The following is a 2,285-nucleotide window of genomic DNA, read 5'->3' as shown; positions in this document are numbered from 1 at the left end:
TACAAATGTAAACAAATATATACGTAAACTGAATTTAGAAACATACTAATTCCGGTAGAGGTCGTATGCTAATTCAATCCTAAGTGTTACTTTCTGTAGTAGGGTCCGCCTATGGGAACTACCAACTGTTTCAGGAGTTAGTTTTATTTGTGCCTTACTTCATCTTGACTATGTGGGGTAGCTCTGTCGTTATCACGTAGACAAAAAATATTTTTGGATTTGTGTTCTTCACTTTTCTGATTGGTTAATCACATGAAGACGATGAATTGTAAACGGGTTTTCAGCGTTTATAACTTCAAAGGATCAAGACTTATTTCCTGTATGTATTTTCTTCGATTAACATCATTAAGTAAAGTTAATTTTAATTGATTTTGCTAAATACAATTTATTTACTCTAAAGTTCAATAAAGTTATTTCATTTTCAACCTCATAACTAATAACATCTCACCACAAAAGATATCAGCAGCCTATAAATATAATTCATTCTCAATTTTCATCTGTTAATGAAGTGTTTGTTTATTTGTTTGGCGGTAAATTAAGTCTTGTTTTTTTCATTCCACGTAACAATGCTTTTACATATACTAGGTCTACGAACCCCAATTATTCATTTATTGCGAAGGTCAAACTAGCTGTATACTAGGTTAAGATTTCTTTTATGTTATCCATTTCAAAAACGAACCGTATACTAAATACAAATACAGGAATTGTCAAGGAAATGTGTTGACTTAATATATCATTTATTATTATCTGCTGTCTTTGAAAATGTATGCACTAAACATTTTCTTGATCTTATATCTCCTGGTGGACAGAAAAATTATAAATATGACTCAAAAATACTTATAATTTCTGTCTCTCAAACCCATTCACTTACAATACGGTTATTTTCTGTTTTGTTGTTGTTTTTTAATAAGCCACTCTCAAATGCGTTTCTAAGAAATTTAAAATTATACGTTTGAAATTAATATAAAGAAAGATAGTTAACTTGTCAGTTTTGTAAGCTATATTTTCAACGTTTTAATTTAGATGTTTGCTAGAGAGCGCATGACGTTTAAAATCGTTAAAGTTTATGAAAGTTAATAATCGATAAACCTTGTGAAGTATGTAAAAACAAGAATAATATATAAATTCGAATAATTATTGATTGAGAAGCCAGTGAATTATCCAGTGAGGATTCAGTACGTTTTAGTAGTGACAGTTATCGGATCCATTCAATCGATTAGCTAAGGAAATCTATAACTTGTAGACTTCAAAACGTGAGATGCTAATAATATCTACATCTAGGTAACATTAGCATCGCACTTTCTATTGAAACGTTGTTTGTAAACTTAGGCCTACAAATTACAACTTGTGGCAAAGTGAAAGTACCCCTAACAAAAACTACTGATGAAGTGAAATATATCCATATTTAGTCATCTATTTATTATACAGATCTTACAGTCCTAGGTCAAAATCCTTTTGATTCTAAATACCTTCATTTATTATCGTTACTAGACTGGACTTGGAATAATAATTATTATTATTTTCCAACTACTCCAAAAGAAACCGCCCAGCTGTTGAAAACGTTACAACAATATCAACAAAATGAAATGAAGCGTATGTCAGGAGAAAAAAACTATGTGACTTTGAAGTTAAGCACAAAGCTACACAATGGGCTATCTGTGCTAAGCCCACCACGTGTATCGAAACCCGGTTTCTAGCGTTATAAGTCCGCAGACATACCGCTGTGCCACTGGGGGCTACTATGTGACAGCAAACTATTTTATTTCCACTGGTAATCTTAAGAAATAAGTTAGCCTTCTGTGAAAAAAAAACTTATTTGTTCTTTTTTTCACAGAAGGCTAACTTATTTGTTCTTTTTTTCACAGAAGGCTAACTTATTTGTTCTTTTTTTCACAGAAGGCTAACTTATTTGTTCGGAAGAAATTCGATATTTTTTAATGTTCATAATTGATCCTCAGTAACACAGCAGTACGTCAGAAGGCTTTTAACTTTAAAAACCGAATTTCGATACCCATGGTGGGCAAATCACAGATAGTCCATTGTATAGACATTGTGTTTTATAATAAAAACTAACCCTAAAATTAGTTTGTTAATCTTTACCATGCAAATCAAAATAATTGTAACACCTTTGAAACTAAAAACATTTCGATCCTCAGATATAACAACTTTATGAATGGCAAAGTAGTATAATTATCTTATTTTTGATTAAAAAGTTATTTTACTAATAAGAATAAATGTTTTTTCCCCTGTCATTATTAAGTATTTTCCCAGTACTGATCTTAAAC

This window comes from Limulus polyphemus, unplaced genomic scaffold (genome assembly GCF_000517525.1).
Source record: "Limulus polyphemus unplaced genomic scaffold, Limulus_polyphemus-2.1.2 Scaffold7624, whole genome shotgun sequence".
Taxonomy (NCBI): Eukaryota; Metazoa; Arthropoda; class Merostomata; order Xiphosura; family Limulidae; genus Limulus; species Limulus polyphemus.
The sequence above is the reverse complement of the archived record's forward strand: the minus strand, read 5'-3'. Positions refer to the sequence as shown.